At 47.0% G+C, this 22,980-nt stretch overlaps 1 pseudogene; it reads right to left on the bottom strand.

Annotated features, from left to right (window-relative positions):
- The window catches only part of LOC124898854, a 60,950-nt pseudogene that overhangs the window by 23,436 nt on the left and 14,534 nt on the right, over positions 1-22,980 (bottom strand).

Here is a 22,980-nt window from a genome sequence, read left to right as displayed (position 1 = left end):
TGATTTTTGGTCCACAACCCACCCGAACACAGGGCCCACCCAAAAAATCGTGGGCTATAGCAAACCAATTTAGCCTAAAAATGTCCCATTCGCGCCTTTTCACCCGTTTGTCCATCCAAATGGCCAAGAAAATTTAAACAAACCACATTTGGATGATCCCCAACCTTCCTGGCACTCCTTGATTGATTTTTAGGCCACAGCACGCCCGGATCCCAGGCCCACCCTCAAAACCGTGGGCAATAGCATACCGATTTAGCCCAAAAATATCCCATTCAAACCGTTTTGCCCATTTGAATGCCCAAATAGCCACAAAAATTTAAATGGACTACACTACGATGATCCCCAGCCTCCCTAATTTTTAGCCCACAACACACTGGGACCCCGATCCCACCCCCAAAACCATGGGCTATAGCACGTCGATTAGGCTAATAAATTCCTGGTTCGCTCCGTTCTGCCCTTTTGTCCACCCAAATGGCCAAACGAATTTAAACAGAAAAAACTGGGATGATCCATATCCTCCCTGACATGCCTCGGTTGATTTTTGACTCACAGTATGCCCGAACGACAGGCCCACCCCCAAAACTGTGAGCTATAGCACACCGATTTGACTTAAAAATGCCCCGTTCGCTCCGTTTAGCCCGTTTGTCCACCAAATGGCCATGAAAATTTAAACATACTACACTGGGAAGATCCCCAACCTCCCTGGCATACCTCAGTAGGATTTTAGCCCACTGCACGTCCGTACCCCAGGCCCACCCCAAAAACCGTGGGCTATAAAGCACTAATTTAACCCAAAAATTTCTCGTTCGCGTTGTTTCGCCCATTTATCCACTCAAATGGCCACAAATATTTAAACGGACCACACTGGGACGAACCCCAATCTCCCTGGCATGCTCGATATATTTTTGGCCCATAGTACACCTGCACCCCGAGCCCACCCCTTAAATTGTGGGCTACAACATACCTATTTGGCCTGACAATATCTCGTTCGCATCGTTTCGTCCATTTTTCCACAAATGGCTACGAAAATTTAAACGCACCACACTGGGATGATCCCCAACCTCCCTGGCATGCCACGATCGATTTTTGACCCATAGCATGCATGAACCCCGGTCCCTCTCTCAAAACCATGGGCTATATAGCACACCAATTTGGCCTGAAAATGGCCACAAAAATTTAAATGAACCACACTGGGACGATCCTTAACCTCCCTGGCATACCCCGGTCGATTTTTGGCCCACAGCTTGCCCAAATCCCGACCCCACCCCCAAACCCATGGACTATTGCACACAGATTTGGCCTGAAAGTGCCCAGTTCTCACCGTTTTGCCTGTTTATCAACGCAAATAGACACAAAAATTTAAACGGACCAGACTAGGACAATCTTCAATATCACTGGCATGCCTCGATCGATTTTTGGCCCACAGCACGCCCAAAACTCGAGCCAACCCCAAATACCGTGAGCTATAGCGCACCTATTAGGCCCAAAAATGTCTCGTTCGCGTCATTTCACCGGTTTGTCCACCCAAATGGCCACAAAAATTTAAACGGACCACACTGAGATGATCCCCAAACTCCCTAGCATGGCTCGGTCAATTTCTAACCCACAGCACACTGGGTACCCCCCCCCCCTCTGAAATCGTGGACTATAGCATACTAATTTGGCTAAAAAATGCCCTATTCTTGCCGTTTCGCTATTTGTCCATCACAACAGCCACGAAAATTTAAACGGAACACATTGGGATGATCCCCAAACTCACTGGAACGCCTTGATAAACTAGTGGGCCACATCACGCCCGAACCCCAGTCCAACCCCCAAAACCATGAGCTATAGCACCCCGATTTGGCCCAAAATGCCCAGTTCGCACCGTTTCGCCCGTTTGTCCACGCAAATGGCCACGAAAATTTAAACAGACCACACTGGGACGATACACAACCTCTTTGACATGGCTCAATTGATTTTTAACCCACAGCACACCCAGACCTCAGGCACACCCCCAAAACCTTGGCTTGTAGCACATTTATTTAGCTCGAAAATGCCCCGCTCGTGCCGTTTCGCCCATTTGTCCACCCAAATTGCCACAAAAATTTAAACAGACCATACGGGGACGATCCCCAACCTACCTGGCACTCCCCAATTGATTTTCGACACACATCATGCCCGTACCCTAGGCCCACCCAAAACCGTGGGCTAAAGCACACCGATTTGGCGTAAAAATACGGTTTGCCCCATTTCCCTTGATTGTCTACCTAAATGGCCACAAAAATTTAAACGGACCACACTTGGATGATCCTAAACCTCTCTGGTATGCCCCGATCGGTTTTTGGCCCACAGCACACCCGATCCCACCTCCAAAACCGCGGGCTATAGCACACTGATTTAGCCCAAAAATGTCCCATTCACGTCGTTTTGCTCTTTTGTCCACCTAAATAATGATGAAAATTTAAACATACCACAATGGGATGATCCCCAATATTCCTGGCATGCTCTGGATGATTTTCGGCCTACAACACGCCCAGACTCCGGGCCCACCCCCAAAACCGTGGGCTATAGAACATTGATTTGGCCCAAAAATGCTCCATTCGCCTTTTCTCCCGTTTGTCCTCCTAAATGGCCATGAAGATTTAAATGGATAAGACTGTGATGATCCTTAACCTCCTTGGCATGCCTCGATCGATTTTTAGCCCACAGCACGCCCGAGCCCCGGGCCCACCCTAGAAATCGTAGGCTATAGCACACCTATTTGGCCAAAAAATGCCCCGTTCGTGTCGTTTTACTCGTTTGTCCACCCAAATGGCCATGAAAATTTAAACGAACCACGTTGGGATGATCCCCAACCTCCCTGGCATGGCCCGATCGAATTTTAACCTACAACACGCTCGTAACCCAAGCACACCCTCGAAATTTTGGGCTATAGCACACCAATTTGGCCCGAAAATGCCCCGTTCATGCTATTTCGCCCGTTTGTCCACCCAAATGGCCACAAAAATTTGAACAGACCATACTGGGACGATCCCCAACCTCGCTGGCATGCCCCAATCAATTTTTCGCCCACAGCACGCCTGAACCCTAGGCGCACCCCTAAAACCGTGGGCTATAGCACACCAATTTAACCCGAAAATGCCCCGTTTGCACTGTTTCGCCTTATTTTCCACCTAAATAGCCACAAAAGTTTAAACAGACCACACTGGGATGATCCCCAACCTCCCTGGAATGTCCCGATCAATTTTTGCCCCACAACACGCCTGTACCCTGAGTTAACCCCCAAAACCGTGATTTATAGTACACCGATTTCACACAAAAATGCCCCATTCGGCCGTTTTGCCCGTTTGTCGACCCAACTATCCACTAAAATTTAAACAAACCACACTGGAATAATCCCCAACCTCCGTGGCATGCCCCGGATGATTTTCGGCCCACAGCACACCAGACCCCAGACCCACCCCAAAAATCTTGAGATATAACACATCAATTTAGGCTGAAATTTCTTCGTTCGCTATTTTGCTCGTTTGTCCACCCAAATGGATATGAAAATTTAAATAGACCACACTAGGATGATCCTTAACCTCCCTGGCACATCCTGATTAATTTTTAGCCCACAGCATGCCTGGGCCTCGGGCCCACCCCAGAAACCGTAGATTATAGCATACCGATTTATCCCAAAAATGCCCCTCTCGCGCCGTTTTACTTGTTTGTCCACCCAAATGACCATGAAAATTTAAACGAACCACACTAGGATGATTCCCAACCTCTCTGACATGCCCCGATTGATTTTTGGCCCACAACACATATGAACCCCTGGTCCACCTCCAAAACCGTGGGCTATAGCACACCAATTTTGCCAAAAAATGTCTTGTTCACGCTGTTTCGCCCGTTTATCCACCCAAATAGCCATGAAAATTTAAACGGGCCACACTGGGATGATCCCCAGCCTACCTAGCACTATATGTATATATATATATATATATATATATACATATATATATACATATATATATATATATCATTGATTTTTGGCTCACAGCACACTCAGACCCCGGGCCAACCCAAAAACCATAGGCTATAATAGATCGATTTGGCCCGAAAATATCCCGTTTGAACTGTTTTCCCGATTTGTCCACCCAAATGGCCACAAAAATTTAAACAGACCACACTGGAATGATCCCCAACATACCTGGCATGCCTTGTTCGATTTTTGGCATACAGCATGGCTGGACCCCTAGCCAACCCTAGAAACCGTAGGTTATAGCACACCTATTTGGTCCAAAAATGCCCCGTTCGTGCTGTTTTTCCCATTTGTCCACCCAAATGGCCACAAAAATTTAAATGGACGATACTGGGATGATCCCTAACCTCCCTAGCATGCCCAATATATTTTGGGCCTACAGCACGCCCGAACCCTAGGCCCACCCCCAAAATCGTGGTCTATAGCACACCAATTTGGCATAAAAATGTCCTATTTGCGTCGTTTTGCCCATTTGTCCACCTAAATGGCAAAAAAAAATTAAACGGATCATACTGGGATAATACCCAACCTACATGGCATGCCCCCATTTATTTTTAGCCCACAACACGCTTGAACCCCATCCCCACCCCCGAAATCGTGGGCTATAGCACATCGATTTTGTCCAAAAATGCCCCGTTGGCATCGTTTCGCCCCTTTGTCCACCCAAATGGCCACAAAAATTTAAACGGACCATACTGGGATGATCCTCAACCCTCCTAGAACGCCCTGATTCATTTTATGCCCATAGAACGCCTGGACCTCGGGGCCCATCCCCAAAACCATGGGCTATAGCACACTGATTTGGCCTGAAAATTCTTCGTTTGCATCATTTCGCCTATTTGTCCACCCAGATGGACATAAAAATTTAAATGGACCACATAGGGACGGTCCGCAACCTCCCTGGAATGCCTTGGTTGATTTTTGGCCAAAAGCATGCCCGTACCCCAGGTCCACCCCCTAAATCATGGGATATAACACACTGATTTAGCTCAAAAATGCCCCATTTGTGCCGTTTCGCCTGTTTGTCCACCCAAATGGCCCCGAAAATTTAAATGGACCATATTTGGATTATCCCCAACCTCCCTGGCATGCCCCAATTTATTTTCATCCCACATCACACTCGGACCCCGTGCCCAACCTTGAAATCATGGGTTATAGCACACCAATTTACCCGAAAATGCCTTGTCGCGCTATTTCGCCTGTTTGTCCATCAAAATGGCAATGAAAATTTAAATGGACCACACTGTGACGATTTCCAGCCTCCTTGGCACACCCAAGTCAATTTTTGGCCTACAAAATTCCTGAACGCAAGCCCCATCCCCAAAACCGTAGGCTATAGCACACCAATTTCGCTCAAAAATGCCTCGTTCACGTTGTTTTGCCCACTTGTCCACCCAAATGGACAGGAATATTTAAACGAACCGCACTGGGATAATCACCAACCTCCCTAGCAAGCCTTGATTGAATTTTGGTCCATAGCATACCCGAACCTTGAACTCACCCCCGAAATTGTGGGCTATAGCAAATCGATTTATCTAAAAAATGTCCCGTTCATGCCGTTTTGCCTGTTTGTTCACCCAAATGGTCACGAAAATTTAAACAAACCATAATGGTATGATCCCCAATCTCCCTGGAATAGCACTATCAATTATTGGCCTACTGCACGCCGAACCTTAGTCCCACCTCTGAACCGTGGGATATAGCAAACCGATTTGGCCTGAAAATGCCCCGTTCGCTTTATGTTAACCGTTTGTCCACCCAAATGGCCACGAAAATTTAAAAGGACCACACTAGGACAATCTCAAAAATCCCTGGCTTGCCTCGATTAATTTTTGTCCCACAGTATGCCGGACCTTAGGCCCACCCCCAAAACCATAGGCTATAGCACACCAATTTGAACCACACTGGGATGCTCCCCAACCTCCCTGGCATGAACCGATCAATTTTTGGCCAACAGTACGCACAAACCCCGGGCCCACCCATAAAATTGTGGGCTATAACACATCAATTTGATCCAAAAATGCCCTGTTCACGCCGTTTTGCCCGTTTGTCCACCCAAATAGCCCTAAAAATTTAAACGAATCACACTGTGATAATCCCCAACTTCCCTAGCATGCTCCGGTTAATTTTTGGCTAGTAGCATGCCCGAACCCCAGGCCAACCCCTAAAATCGTGGGCTATGGCACACCAATTTGGCTTGAAAAAGCCTTGTTTACGTCATTTTACCTGTTTGTCCACCCAAATGGCCACGAAAATTTAAATGAACCATACTGGGATGATCACCAACCTCGCTAGCATGACTCAATCAATTTTTGGCCACAAAAAGCCAAGACCCCGGGATCACCCCAGAAATCCTGCGCTATAGCACATCGATTTGGCCTGAAAATGCCTTGTTAGCACCGTTTCACCCGTTTGTCCATCCAAATGGCCACAAAAATTTAAACAGACCATACAGGGATGATCCCCAAGCTCCCTGTCATGCCTCTGTTGATTTTTGGCCCACAACACGCCCGAAACCTCGGACCACCCCGTAACCGTGGGCTTTAGCACACCGATTTAGCCCGAAAATGCCCTGTTCGCACTGTTTTGCCCATTTGTCTACCCAAATATCCACGAAAATTTTAATGGATCACACTGGGATGATACCCAATGTCCCTAGCATGCCTAGGTCAATTTTCGTCTTCTATCACGCCCGTACCTCATTGGTTCGAAAATACCCCATTTGCGCCATTTTTCCCGTTTGTCCTCCCAAATGGCCACGAAAATTTAAACGGACCACACTGAGATGATCTCCAACCTCCATGGCATTCCTCGGTTGATTTTTGACACACAGCATGCTCGAACCCTGGGAGCACCCCCAAAATCATGAGCTATAGCAACCGATTTGGGCCAAAAATGCCCCATCGCATTGTTTCGCCCATTTGTCCACCCAAATTGCCATGAAAATTTAAACAAAACACACTTGGAAGATCTTCAACCTCCCTGAAATGTCCCGATCGATTTTTGGCCCACATCATGCTTGAACCCCGGCCCACCTCTGAAACCGTGGACTATAGCACATCGATTTGACCTAAAAATTCTCCATTCGCACTGGGATGATCCCTAACCTTCCTATAATTCCCCGATCAATTTTTGGCCCGCATCACGCCCGGACCCCAGGCCCTCCCCTGGAACCGTGGGCTATGGAACACCAATTTGGCCTAAAAATTCTTCGTTCGCACCGTTTTGTCCGTTTGTCCACCCAAATGGCCACAAAAATTTAAATGGACCATACTGGGGTGATCCTTAACCTCCCTGGAATGCCTCGATCGATTTTTGGCCCGCAGAATGTGCAGACCCTAGGCCCACCCCCATACCGTGGGCTATAGCACATCAATTTCTCTCGATAATTCCCGTTCATTCTGTTTCTCCCGTTGTCTACCCAAATGGCCACGAAAATTTAAACGGACCGCACTGGGATGATCTCAAAACTCCCTGGCACTCCCTAATCAATTTTTGGGACATAAACCTCCAAGACCTCGGGCCCACCCCCAAAACCGTGGGCAATAAATAGCAAACCCATTTGGCCCAAAAAATCTCTGTTCGTACTGTTTCACCCGTTTGTCCACCCAAATTGCCAAGAAAACTTAAACAGACCATACTGGGATGATCCTCAACCTCCCTGGCATACCCCGATCAATTTTTAGCCCACAACACGCCTGAACCCTGTCCCCACCACCGAAACCCTATGTTATAGCTCACTCATTTAGCCTAAAAATACCCCATTCGCGTCGTTTCACCCATTTATTCATTCAAATGGCCACAAAAATTTAAAAAGACCACACGGGGACGATCCCCAACCTCCCTAGCATGCCCTGGTAGATTTTTGACCCACAGCACGACCAGAACCCGAGCCCACCCCTGAAACCATAGGCTATAGAAACAGAAAGCCCAAAAATTCCCCGTTCGCATCGTTTCACCCGTTTGTCCACCCAAATAGCCATGAAAATTTAAACAGACTACACTAGGACAATCCCCAACCTATTTTCCAAGCCCCCATTGATTTTTGAAACACATCATGCCTGAACCCCAAGCCCACCCCCAAAATCGTGGGCTATAGCCCATCGATTTGGCCTGAAAATACCACGTTCGCGCTGTTTCACTCGTTTGTCCTCCCAAATGGCCACAAAAATTTAAATGGACCACACTGGAATGATCGCCAACCTCCCTGAAAACCCCAGATAAATTTTTATCCCGCAGCACGATTGGACCTCGGGCCCACCCCCGAAGCCGTGGACTATAGCACACAGATTAAGCCCGAAAATTTCCTGCTCGTGCCATTTCACCCGTTTATCCTCCGAAATGGCTACAAAATTTAAACGGACCACATTAGGACAATCCCCAACCTCCCTAGCACGTCCTGGTTGATTTTCAGAATGCAGCATGCCCAAACCCCGTGACCACCCCAAAACCATGGCTATAGCACACCGATTTATCCCGAAAATGCCTCGTTCTCGCTGTTTAGGCCATTTGTCCACACAAATGGCCACAAAAATTCAAACGAACCATATTGAAATGATCCCTAACCTCCCTGGTATGCCTTAGTCAATTTTCAGCCCACAGCATGCCCGAATCCCAGGACCACCCCCAAAACCATAGGATATAGCATACCAATTTGGCCCAAGAATGCCCCGTTTGTGCTGTTTTGCTTGTTTGTCCAACTAAATGGTCACAAAAATTTAAACGAACCATACTGGGACAATCCCCAAACTCCTTTACATGCCCTAGTCGATTTTTGGCCCACAGCACGCTCAAACCCCGAGCCCACCCCTAAAACCGTGGGCTATAGCACACTGATTTACCTAAAAAAAGCCCCATTCGCTCCGTTTTACCTGTTTATCCACCTAAATGACCACAAATATTTAAACAGACCATACTGGGATGATCACCAACCTCCCTGGTATGCCCCGATAGACTTTTGGCCCACAGCATGCCCTGAACCCCGAGACCACCCCCAAAATCGTGGGCCATAACACACCGATTTGGCAAAAAAATACCCCGTTAGGGTTGTTTCACTATTTGTCCACCCAAATGACCACGAAAATTTAAACGGACCACATTGGGATAATCTCAGATTTTTGGCCCACAGCATGCCCGAACCCGGGCCCACACCCAAAATTGTGGGCTATAGCATACTGATTTGGCCCGAAGATGCCATGTTCACACCGTTTCACCTCTTTGTCATCCCAAATAGCCACGAAAATTTAAAAGGACCAAACTGGGATGATCCCTAATCTCCATGGAATGCCTCAGTCAATATTCAGACCTCATCATGCCCAGACCCCGGACCACACTGTAACCGTGGGCTTTAGCACACTAACTTGGCCCAAAAATACCCCGTTTGCACCGTTTTGCCTGTTTGTCCACCCAAATGGCCACGAAAATTTAAACGAATCACACTGGGATGATACCCAATGTCCCTAGCATGCCTAGGTCTATTTTTGCATTATATCATGCCCGTACCTAGGTCTCACCCCCAAAACCATGGGATATAGCATGCCTCGTTTGATTTTTTACACACAGCACGCCCAAGCCCTGGGACCACCCCCAAAATTGTGAGCTATAGCACACCGATTTAGCCCAAAAATGCCTCATCATATCGTTTCACCTATTTATCCACCCAAATTGCCACGAAAATTTAAATGGATCATACTGGGAAGATATCCAACTCCCTGGAATGTCCCGAATGATTTTTGGCCCACAGCACTCTTGAACCTCGACCCACCCCTAAAATCGTGGGCTATAGCACATCGATTTGACCTAAAAATTCCCCATTCGCACCGTTTCACCCATTTGTCCACCCAAATGGCCCCAAAAATTTAAACAAACTACACTGGGATGATCCCTAACCTCCCAAGAATTCCCCGATCAATTTTTGGCCCGCATCACGCCCAGACCCCGGGCCCTCCCCCAAAATCATGGGCTATGTAACACTAATTTGGCTAAAAAAATTCTTTGTTCGCACCATTTTACTCGTTTGTCCACCCAAATGACTACGAAAATTTAAACAGACTATACTGGGATGTTCCCCAACCTCCCTAGAATGCCTCGATTGATTTTCAGTGCACAGCATGCCCAGACCCGAGGAACACCCCCTAAACCGTGGGCTATAGTATACCAATTTGGATCGATAATTCCCGTTCATTCCATTTCTCCCGTTGTCCATCTAAATAGTCACGAAAATTTAAACGGACCACACTGAGATGATCCTCAACCTCCTTGGCACGCCTCAATCAATTTTTGGGCCACAGTATGCCCGAACCCCAGCCCCACCCTCGAAACCCTAGGCTATAGCACACTAATTTAGCCTAAAAATACCCCGTTCACGCCGTTTTACCCATTTGTTCACTCAAATGGCCACGAAAATTTAAACAGACCACACTGGGATGATCCCCAACCTCCCTAGCATGCCCTGGTATATTTTCAACCTACAGCATGACTGAACCCCGAGCCCATCCCCGAAACCATAGGCTATAGAATAGAGAATAAGCCTAAAAATTCCCCGTACGCATCGTTTCATCCGTTTGTCCACCCAAATGGCCACGAAAATTTAAACGAACCATACTAAGACAATCCCTAACCTATTTGGCAAGCCCCCATCGATTTTCAAAACACATCATGCCCGAACCCCAGGCCCACCCCCAAAACCATGGACTATAGCCCATCAATTTAGCCTGAAAATATCACGTTCCCGCTGTTTCACTCATTTGTACTCCCAAATGGCCACAAAAATTTAAACGGACCACACTGGAATGATCCCCATCCTCCCTGGCATGCCCCGATTAATTTTTAGCCAACATCACGACTGGACCTCGGGCCCATCCCCGAAGCCTTGGACTATAGCACACAGATTAAGCCTGAAAATATCCTGTTTGAGCCATTTCGCCCGTTTATCCTATGAAATGGATACAAAATTTAAATGGATCACACTAGGATGATCCTCAACCTCCCTAGTACGTCCTGGTCGATTTTCAGAATACAGCACGTCCGAACCCCATGACCAACCCCTTAAACCATGGCTATAGCACACCGATTTATCCCGAAAATGCCTCGTTCTCACTGTTTCACCCGTTTATCCACACAAATGGCCACAAAAATTCAAACGAACCATACTGTAATGATCCCCAACCTCCCTGACATGGCCTGGTTGATTTTTGGCCCACAGCATGCACGAACCCCAGGACCACCCCCAAAATCATGGGCTATTGCATACCGATTTGGCCCAAGAATGCCCTGTTCGTTCTGTTTTGCTCGTTTGTCCAACTAAATGGTCCCAAAAATTTAAACGAACCATACTGGGACAATCCCCACACTCCTTACCCTGAAAAAGCCTCGTTCGCTCCGTTTTGCCTGTTTGTCCACCCAAATGGCCACAAATATTTAAACGGACCATACTAGAATGATCACCAACCTCTATGGCATTCCCCAATAGATTTTTGTCCCATAGCATGCCCCGAACCCCGAGACCACCCCAAAAACCATAGGCCATAACACACCGATTTGGCCAAAAAATACCCTGTTAGTGCTATTGTGCTATTTGTCTATCCAAATGGCCACGAAAATTTAAACAGACCAACTAAGACGATCCCAGATTTTTGGCCCACAGTACGCCTGGACTCCGGGCCCACACCCAAATTTATGGGCTATAGCACACCAATTTAGCCCGAAGATGCCCTGTTCGTAGCATTTCACCTGTTTGTCAACCTAAATGGACACGAAAATTTAAAAGGACCACACTGGGATGATCCCCAACCTCCATAGCATGTCTCAGTTAATATTTGGCCCTCAGCACGGCCATACCCCAGGCCCACCCCAAAATCGTGGGCTGTAGCACATCGATTTGTCCCGAAAATGCCTCGTTCGAAACTTTATGCATGTTTGTCCACCCAAATTGCCACAAAAATTTAAACAGATCACACTGGGCTGATCCTCAACCTCCCTAGAATGCCTCAATCCATTTTTAGCCTACAGCACAGCTAGACCTTAGGCCCACTTTCGAAACTGCTGGCTATAGCGCACTAATTTGGCCCAAAAATGCCCTATTCATGTTGTTTCGCCTGTTTGTCCACCCAAATAGCCACAAATATTTAAACGGACCACACTGTGATGATTTCTCACATCCCTGGAATGCCTCGATCAATTTTCAGGCCATAGCATGGCTAGACCCCAGGCTCACCCATGAAATCATGGGCTATTGCACACCGATTAGGCTTGAAAATGGCCCATTCGCTCCATTTCGTTCGTTTGTCCACCCAAATAGCCATAAAATTTAAACGAACCATACTGGGATGATCCCCTACCTCCCTGGCATGCCCTGATCAATTTTAGGCACACAAAACACCCGAACTCCTAGCCCACCCCCAAAATCATGGGCTATTGCACACCGATTTGGAACAAAAATACCCCGTTCTTGTCGTTTTACCCGTTTGTCCACCCAAATGGCCACAAAAATTTAAACAGACCACACTGGAATGATCCCCAACCTCCTAACATGCCCCAGTCAATTTTTGGCCTACAACACGCCCAAATCCTAGGCCCACCCCCAAAATCGTGGTCTATTGCACACCGATTTGTCCAAAAATGCCTCGTTCACTTTGTTTCGCCTGTTTGTCCACCCAAATGGCCACAAAAATTTAAACGAATTATACTTGGATGATCCCCAACCTCCATGGCATAACCCGATTAACTTTCAATGCATAGCATGCCCGGACCCTTGGCCTACCCCCAAAATCGTGGGCTATAGCACACTGATTTAGCCAGAAAATGCCTCGTTTACGCTGTTTCGCATGTTTGTTCACCCAAATGGACACAAAAATTTAAACAGATCCCACTTGAACGATCTCCAACCTCTCTGGCATGCACCAGCGAGTATTAAGCCCACAGAACGCCCGGATCGTGGGTCCAACCTTGAAATCGTGGGCTATAGCATTCCGATGTGGCCCAAAAATGCCCCGTTCGCGCCGTTTTACCTATTTGTCCACCCAAATAGCCACAAAAATTTAAGCAGACCACACTGAAATAATCTCCTACCTCCCTGACATTCTTCAATCAATTTTTATCCTACAGTACACCCAGAAACGGGACCACCCTCAAAACCATGGGCTATAGCACACCATATTAGCTCAAAATGCCTCATTCACATTGTTTTGCTCGTTTGTCCTCTAAAATGGCCACAAAAATTAAAACGAACCACACTGGGATGATTTCCAACCTCCTTGGCATGCCTCGATCAATTTTCTACTAATAGCATGCCCGTTCCTCGGACCACCCCCAAAATCGTGGGCTATAGCACACCAATTTGGCTCGAAAATGTCTCATCCACGCTATTTTTCCTATTTGTCCACACAAATAGCCACGAATATTTAAATGGATCACAATGGAACGATCCCCAACCACCCTAGAATGCCTCATTCATTTTTTGGCGCACAGAACACCTAAAACCCAGCCCCACCCCTAAAACCATGGTCTATAGTACACCGATTTATCCCGAAAACACCCCATTCGCATTGTTTAGCCCATTTATCCACCTGAATAGCCACGAAAATTTAAACGGTCTGCACTGGGATGATCCCCAACCTCCCTGGCACACTCCGGTTGATTTTTGGACCATAATATGCTCGAACCCAGGGCCCACTCCCAAAACCGTAGGCTATAGCAATTCAATTTTGCTCGAAAATGCTTTGTTCGGGCCTTTTCGATCGTTTGTCCATGAAAATGGCGAACAAAATTTAAACGGCCCACACTGGGATGATCCTCAACCTCCCTGGCATGCCTCAGTTGATTTTTAACCCACAACACGCTCGAACCCTGAGCTCATCCCAAAAATCATGGGTTATAGCACACCAATTTAGAAGGAAAACTCCCATTTGCACTATTTCACTTGTTTGTCCATACAAATGGCCATGAAAATTTAAACGGACCACACTGGGATGATTTCTAACCTCCCTAGCATGCCCCGATTGATTTTTTGTCAACTGCACACCCGAAATCCAAGCCCACCTCCAGAACCATGGGCTATAGCACACCGATTTAGCCCAAAAATACCCCATTCATGCCGTCTCGCCCGTTTGTCCACCCTAATGGTCACACAAATTTAAACGGACCATACTGGAATGATCCCCAAACTCCCTGACATGCCCAGTCAATTCTCTGTTCACAGCATTCCTAGACCCTGGACCCACCCTCAAAACTGTAGGCTATGCCATACCGATTTAGCCTAAAATGCCCTGTTCGCGCCATTTCGCTTGTTTATCCACCTAAATAACCATGAAATTTTAAACAAACTACATTGGAAGCATGCCCAACCTCCTTGGCACACTCCGGTCAATTTTTATCCCACAGCATGCTTGAATCCTGAACCCACCCCTAAATTCATGGGCCATAGCATACTGATTTATCTCAAAAATGCCCGAGTCGCATCGTTTTGCCCGTTTGTCCACCTAAATAACCAGAAAAAATTAAACGAACCATATCGGGATAATCCCAAATCTCCCTAATGCAATACGATAAATTTTTGGCCCACAGCACACCCGAACCTCGAGCCCACCCCCAAAACCATGGGCTATAGCACACTGATTTCTCCTGAAAATACCCCATTCGCGTCGTTTTGCCCTTTTGTCCACCCAAATAGCCACAAAAATTTAAACAGACCATACTGGGATGATCCTCAACCTCCCTGGCATGCCCCAATCAATTTTTGGACTACAGCACGCTCGTACCCCGGGGTCACCCCCAAAATCGTGGGCTATAGCACACCGATTTTGCTTGAAAATTCCCTGTTTGCGTCGTTTTGCTCGTTCGTTTACCCAAATGGCCATAAAAATTTAAACGGACCATGCAAGGATGATTCCCAACCTCTATCACATGCCTCGATTGATTTTAATTCCACAACACGCTCGAACCCAGGGCCCACCCCTAAAATCGTAGGCTATAGCAAAAAGATTTACCCTAAAAATGCCCCGTTCGCACCATTTCACCCTTCTCTCCATCCAAATGGCCAAGAGAATTTAAACGAAACACACTGGGTTGATCCCCAACCTCTCTGGCATGCCCAAGTCAATTTTTGGACTACAGCACTCTCAAACCATGGGCTCACCCTCAAAATTGTGGGCTATAGCACACCGATTTGGTCCAAAAATTCCCCGTTCCTGCCGTTTCACCCGTTTATCCACCCAAATGGCCATGAAAATTTAAACGAACCACACTTGGATGATCCCTAACCTCCGTGGCATGCCTCGATCGATTTTTAACCCACAGTATGCTCGGACCCCGGGCTCACCCCTGAAATCATAGGCTATAGCACACTGATTTTACCCAAAAACTCCCCGTTCGCACCATTTTGCCTGTTTGTCCATCTAAATGGCTATGAAAATTTAAACGGAACATACTGGGATGATCCCTAACCTCCCTGGTACACCCCAGTCAATTTTTGGCCCACAACGCATCCTGACCCTAGGCCCACCCCCAAACCTGTGGGCTATAGCACACCGATTTGGCTCGAAAATATCCCATTCGCACCGTCTCACTCGTTTCTCCACCCTAATGGCCACAAAAATTTAAATGGACCACATTGGAATGATCCCCGACCTCCCTAACATACCCTATCAATATTTAGCTCACAAAACTCCCGGACCTTAGGTCCATCCTCGAAACTGTGGGCTTTAGCTCCCCGATTTGGCCCAAAATTCCCATTCGTGCCATTTTGCCCGTTTTTCCACCTAAATAACCACAAAAATTTAAACGAACTACATCGGGATGATGCCCAACCTCCGTAGAGTGCTTCTATTAATTTTTGGCCCATAGCACGCCCGAACCCTGGGTCCACCATCAAAACCATAGGCTATAGCATACTGATTTTTATCAAAAATACCCTGCGCATGCTGTTTTGCCCGTTTGTCCACCCAAATGGCCATTAAAATTAAAACGAACCACACTGGGATGATTCCCAACCTCCATGGCACGCCCCAATTGATTTTTAGCCTACAGCACGCTTGGACCCCAGGTCCACCCCCAAAAACATGGGCTATAGCACACCGATTTGGCCCAAAAATTCCTCATTAATGTCGTTCCACCCATTTATCCACCAAAATGGCCATGAAAATTTAAACGGACCACACTACAATGATCCCCTTCATCCATGACATGCCTCAGTCGATTTTTAGCCTACAGCACACCCGAACCTCGGGTACACCCCCAAAATCTTGGGCTATAGCACACTAATTTGGCTAAAAAATGTGTCATTCACATCATTTCGCTCGTTTGTCCACCCAAATGGCCACAAAAAACAAACGGACCACACTGGGATGATTCTCAATCTCTCTGGCAATCCCCAATAGAGTTTTGACCCACACCACGCTCGGACTCTGAGCCCAACCCCAAAACTATGGGCTATAGCACACCGACTTAGCCCAAAAATTCCCTGTTCGCACTGTTTCTCATGTTTGTCCACGCATATGGCCACGAAAATTTAAACGGGTCACACTGAGATGATCGAAAATATCCCTGGTATGCCTTGGTTAATTTTTAGCCCACAAAACGCCCTGACCCGGGGCCACCCTCGAAACCATAGGCTAAAGAATACCGATTTGGCCTAAAAATGCCCCGTTCGCACCGTTTCACCCATTTGTTCACCCAAACAGCCATGAAATTTTAAACAGACCATATTGGGATGATGCCCAACCTCTCTATCATGCCACTATAAATTTTTGAACCACAGCACGCCCGAACCCCGGGAAAACCCCCAAAATCGTGGGCTATAGCACACCAATTTAGCTCGAATACACCCCATTCTCGCCGTTTCACTGGTTTGTCCACCCAAATATCCACAAAAATATAAACAGACCACACCGGGACGATCCCCAATCTCCCAGCATACCTCAGTCAATTTTTGTCCCACACCACTCTCGGACCCTGAGCTCACCCCCAAAATTGTGGGCTATAGCACATCGATTTGGCCCGAAAATGCCTCATTTATGCTGTTTTTCCCGTTTGTCCACACAACTTGCCATGAATATTTAAACGAACCACAATGTGATGATCCCTAACCTCTATGGCATACCCCATTCCTTTTTTGGCCCAAAGAACACCCGAAACCCCGCCCCACCCCTAAAACCTTGGGCTATAGTACACCAATTTAGCCAGAAAATGCCCCATTTGTGCCGTTTTGCCTGTTTGTCCACCCAAATGGCCACAAAAATTTAAACAGACTATACTGAGATGATTCCTAACCTCCTTGACACGTCTTGGTTGGTTTTTGGCCCATAATACGCATGAAACCAGAGCCCACCCCCAAAATCGTGGGCTATAGCAAATCGATTTGGCTAAAAAATATCCCGTTCGCACTGTTTTACCTGTTTGTCCATGCAAATGGCTAAGAAAATTTAAATGGACCATACTAGGACGATCCCCAACCTCCCTGGAATACCCCAATCAATTTTCCACCAACAATATGCCCGTACCCTGTGCCCACCCCTAAAACCGTGGTCTATAGCATACCGATTTGGCCCAAAAACTCTCCATTTGTGTTGTTTTGCTTGTTTTTCCACCCAAATGGCCACAAAAATCTAAACGGATCACACTGGGATGATTCCCAACCTCCCTGGAATGCCCCAATCGATATTTGGCCTATAGCACGCCCAGAACTCGGGTTCACCCCGAAATCGTGGGCTATATCACACCGATTTGGCTCGAAAATTCCCCATTTGTACATTTTCGCTCGTTCGCCTACCCCAATCCATAACCTTCCTAGCACGCATTGATTGATTTCGGGGCCACAACACACCTGAACCCAGGGCCCACTTCTAAAACTGTGGGCTTTAGCAAACTGATTTGGCCTAAAAATGCCCCGTTCATGCCGCTTCAGCGTCTCTCCACCCAAATGGCTAAGAAAATTTAAACGAACCACACTGGGATGATTACCAACCTCTCTGGCATGCGCCGATCAATTTTTGGCCCGCGGCACTCCTGAACCACGGGCTTACCCTCGAAATCATGGGCAATAGCACATCGATTTGGCCCAAAAATTCCCCATTCATGTCGTTTCACCTGTTTGTCCACCCAAATGGCCAGGAAAGTTTAAACGGACCACACCGGGATGATCCCCAACCTCTCTGGCATGCCTCGGTTAATTTTTGGCCCACAGCACGCCCGGACTCTGGGCTCACCCCCAAAATCATGGGCTATAACACACCGATTTGGCCTGAAAACTCCCCGTTCGAACCATTTCGCCTATTTGTCCATCCAAATGGCTAGGAAAATTTAAACGGACCACACTGAGATAATCCCTAACCTCCTTGGCATGCCCTGATCAATTTTTTGCCCATAACACACCCTGACTTCAGGCCCACCCTATAACCATGGGCTATAGCATACCGATTTGTCTTGAAAATTCCCAATTCGCGTCGTTGCTCCCAATTGTCGACCCTAATGGCCACGGAAATTTAAATGGACCACACTGAAATGATCTCCAACCTCCCTAACATGCCTTGTCAATTTTCAGCTCACAGAACTCCCGGACCATGGGTCCACCCTTGAAACTGTGGGCTTTAGCACACCGATTTGGCCCAAAAATGTACCGTTCGTGCCATTTCGCCCGTTTGTCCACCCAAATAATCACAAAAATTTTAATGAACTGCATCGGGTTGATCTTGAACCTCCCTAAAATGCTTCGACCAATTTTTGGCCTACAGCATGCTCGAACCCTGGGCCCACCCCCAAAACCATGGGCTATAGCATACTAATTTTTCTCAAAAATGCCCTGTGCGCCTTGTTTCGCCCGTTTGTCCACCCAAATAGTCATGAAAATTTAAACGAACCATACTAGGATGATCCCCAACCTCCGTTGCACTCCCCAATTAATTTTTGGCCCACAGCTCGCTCGAACCCTGGGTCTACCCTAAAAACGTGGGCTATAGCACACCGATTTAGCCCAAAAATTAATCGTTTTGCTCATTGTTCACCCAAATGGCCACAAAAATTTAAACAGACAACACTGGGATGATCCTCAACCTCTCTGGCACTCCCCGGTCAATTTTGGGCACATAACACGCTCGGACCCCGAGCCCACCCCCAAAACCATGGGCAATAGCACACCGACTTTGCCCAAAAATGCCCCATTCACGCCATTTCTCATATTCGTCCACCCAAATGGCCATAAAATTTTAAACGTACCACACTGGGATTATCCCCAACCTCCCTAGAATGCCTTAATTTTAGGACACAACACTCTCGAACCTAGGTTCCTCCCCCAAAATCATGGGCTATAGCAAATCGATTTTGCCTAATAATTCCCTATTCGTGCCGTTTCACCCATTTGTCTACCCAAATGGCCAAGAAAATTTAATCAAACCATACTGGGATGATCCCTAACCTCCCTGTCATGCCCGAGTCAATTTTCCTCCCACAACATGCCCGAACCATGGGCTCACCCCCAAAATCGTGGGCTATAGCACACCAATTTGGTCCAAAAATTCTCCATTCGTGTCTTTTCACCCGTTTGTCTACCCAAATGTCTATAAAAATTTAAACAGACTACACTGGGGTGATCCCCTACATCCATGGCATGCCCCAATCAATTTTTAGCGCCCGAACCGTGGGCACAAACCCAAAATATTGGGCTATAGCGCACCAATTTGGCTCGAAAATGTTTCGATCGTACCGTTTCACCCGTTCGTCCACCCAAATGGTCAAAAAAATTAAACAGACCGCAATGGGACAATTTTCAACCTCCCTGGCATTCCCTGGTCAATTTTTGGCCCACACCATGCCTGAACCCCTGGCCCATCCCCGAAACTGTAGGCTATAGCACACCAACTTAGCCCGAAAATTCCTTGTTCATGCTCTTTCTCCTATTTGTAATAGCCACGAAAATTTAAAAGGATCACACTAAGATGATTGCCATGACTCGATCAATTTCCAGCCCACAGCACTCACTGACCTGATCCCACCCTCGAAACTATGGGCTAAAGCACACCGATTTGGCCTAAAAATGCCCCGTTCTCGCCGTTTCATCTTTTTATCCACCCAAATAGCCACAAAAATTTAAACGGACCACATTGGGATAATCCCCAACCTAACTGGCATGTCCCAAACAATTTTTGAACCATAGCACACCGGAACCCCGGGCCCACCCCCAAAAATATGGGCTATAGCACACCAATTTGGCCCGAATACGCCCCATTCGCACTTTTTCACTGGTTTGTCCATCCAAATGGACACGAAAATATAAACGGACCATACTGAAATGATCCCTAACATCCTGGCATGCCTTGGTCAATTTTTGGCCCAAAACACACTCAGATCCCGAGCTCACCCCTAAAACTGTGGTCTATAGCACACCGATTTATCCCAAAAATGCCTCATTTACATCGTTTTTCCCGTTTGTCCACACAAATGGCCACGAATATCTAAAAGGACCACAATGGGATGATCTCAAACCTCCCTGGCATACCCCAGTCATTTTTCGGCCCACAGAACACCCGAAACTTAGCCCCGCCCATAAAACGTTAGGCTATAGTACACCAATTTAGCCTGAAAATGCCTCATTTGTGCCGTTTCGCCCGTTTGTCTACCCAAATCACCACAAAAATTTAAACAGACCACACTAGGATGATCCCCAACCTCCTGGCATGCCCCAATTAGTTTTCAGATAATAATATGCCCGAACGCAGGGCCCACCCCCAAAATCGTGGGCTATGGCAAATCGATTTAGCTTGAAAATGCCCTGTTTGCGCAGTTTTGCCGTTTGTCCATGCAAATGGCCAAGAAAATTTAAATGGACAACATTAGGATAATCCCCAACCCCCCTGGCATGCCCCAGTTGATATTCGACCTATAGTGTGCTCGGACCCTGGGCCCACCCCTAAAACCGTGGGCTATAGCACACCGATTTGTCCTGAAAACTCCCCGTTCACACCATTTTGCTTGTTTGTCCATCGAAATGGACATAAAAAGTTAAACAGACTATACTGGGATGATCCCCAACCTCCTTAACACGCCTAGACTAATTTTTGGCTACAACACTCCCGGACCCCGAGCCCACCCCCAAAACCGTGGGCTATAGCACATCAATTTGGCCCAAAAATGCCTCATTCGCGCCATTTTGCACATTTGTCCATCCTAATGGCCATGAAAATTTAAATGGACCACACTGGAACAATCTCCAACTTCTCTGACTTGCCCGATCGATTTTTGGCTCACATCACTCCTAAACCTTGGGCCCACCCTCGAAATCGTGGCTATAGCACACCGATTTGGCACAAAAATGTCTCGTTCGTGCCATTTTGCCTGTTTGTCCACCCAAATAACGACAAAAATTTAAATGAACCACATCGGAACGATTAGCAACCTTGTTTGCATGCTCTAGTCAATTTTTGGCCCACAATATTCCCGAACCCTAAGCCCACCCCCAAAATCGTGGGCTATGGCACACTGATTTGTCCTGAAAAAGCCTCGTTTACATTGTTTTGCCCGTTTATCCACCCAAATGGCCACGAAAATTTAAACGGACCACACTGGAATGATCACCAACCTCCTTGGCATGCCCCAATCAATTATTTTCCCACAGCACACCCAAACCTTGGGTCCACCCCCAAAATCGTGGGCTATATCACATCAATATGGCCTGAAAATTCTCCATTTGCGGCGTTTCGCCCGTTTGTCCACCCAAATAGTCATAAAAATTTAAAAGGACCATACTGGGATGATCCCCAACCTTCTTGGCATGCCCCGATCGATTTTTGGCTCACATCACGCTTGAACCCCGATCCCACCCATGAAACCATGTGCTATAGCACTCCGATTTTGCCTGAAAATGCCCCGTTCACATCATTTCTCTTGTTCGTCCACCCTAATGCCATAAAAATTTAAACGGACCACGCTGGAATGATTTCCAACCTCCCTGGCATGCCTCAGTAGATTTTTCGACCACAACACGCCCAATACAGGGCCCACCCCCAAAACCGTGGGCTATAGCAAACCGATTTGTCCAAAAATATCCCTTTCACGCTATTTCACCCGTTTGTCCACCCAAATGGCCAAGAAAATTTAAACAAACCACACTGGGATGATCCCCAATATACCTAGCATGCCCTAATCAATTTTTGGCCCACAGTACGCTCGAACCACGGGCTCATCCCTAAAATTATGGACTATAGCACACCGATTTGGCCCAAAAATTTCCCGTTGGCATCGTTACACCCGTTTGTCCACCCAAATATCCACGAAAGTTTAAACGGACCACACTAGAATGATCCCCTACATTCTTGGCATGCCTTAGTCGATTTTTGTTCCACAGCACCCCTGGACCTCGGGCACACCCCCGAAACCGTGGGCTATAGCCCACCAACTTGGCTCAAAAATACTGCGTTCGTATGTTTTGCCTATTTATATGACCACAAAAATTTAAACGGACCACACTGGAATGATTCCAAACCTCTCTGGCATGCCCCGATCAATTTTTGGCACACGGCACACCTGGACCTAGGGATCACCCCCAAAATCATGGGCTATAGAACATCAATTTGCCCGAAAATGCCCTGTTCACTCCGTTTCACCTGTTTGTCTACCCAAATGGCCACAAATATTTAAATGGACCATACTAGAACAATCCTCAACCTCCCTGGCATACCCCTATTGATTTTTAGCCCATAAAAGGCCTGCAACCCGGGTCCACCCCTGAAATCGTTGGCTATAGCACACTGAATTAGCCTGAAAGTGCCCAATTCATGCCGTTTCGCCCGTTTATCTATGAAAATAGCTACAAAAATTTAAATGGACTAAACTGAGATGATCCACAACCTTCTTGGCTTGCCCCGATTGATTTTTGGGCCACAGCATACCCAAACTCTGGGACCAACCCCAAAACCATGGGCTATAGCTCACCAATTTGGCTCGAAAATGCCCCGTTCGAATTGTTTTGCCTATTTGTCCACCCAAAT

The sequence above is a fragment of the Capsicum annuum genome, chromosome 5 (genome assembly GCF_002878395.1).
Source record: "Capsicum annuum cultivar UCD-10X-F1 chromosome 5, UCD10Xv1.1, whole genome shotgun sequence".
NCBI classification, from domain to species: Eukaryota; Viridiplantae; Streptophyta; class Magnoliopsida; order Solanales; family Solanaceae; genus Capsicum; species Capsicum annuum.
Note: the sequence above shows the minus strand (reverse complement) of the source record. Positions and strands in the feature narration are given on the sequence as shown.